Below are 535 nucleotides of genomic sequence, written 5' to 3' on the forward strand. Positions count from 1 at the left end.
CTAAGATCAGATTCCTGAATATTCCATCTTGATTTAGTTGATAATCCACGCTAACATTAAACTGACTGCAAGTAGGAATAAACCACTAAAAAAAAAAATCAAATCAGAGGTGCAATAACAACCAAACTCCTCTCCAGCCCCCAATAACCGTGTAAAGCAATAACTGAATCATGATCCAAGCCTATCTCATGCAAGATTCCAGTCGCAAAAATTCAATCCTACTTGCAATAGGACTCAAGAACTGCAACCCAACTCCAACTATGACTCTTCCTGTGATACACTATAAATAGGGGCTTCAACACAACCCCATTCACAGCCATATCGTACAATAGAGCAGTGAGCAGTGAAGAGAAATCGTTCGCCGGCTTTTAATCAGGTATATTCTCTATTCTTGCTTTTTTTATTTTTCTTTTATATCTTCCCATATGCATCCTCATTTACAAAGTGGGAAGAGCATTCAAGAAACAACAAGAAATCAAGAAGTCATGGAGTTTACAAACCCAATAAAGAAGAGCAATCGAAAATCTGCCCGGGT

Source organism: Ipomoea triloba, chromosome 16, assembly GCF_003576645.1.
Source record: "Ipomoea triloba cultivar NCNSP0323 chromosome 16, ASM357664v1".
Taxonomy (NCBI): Eukaryota; Viridiplantae; Streptophyta; class Magnoliopsida; order Solanales; family Convolvulaceae; genus Ipomoea; species Ipomoea triloba.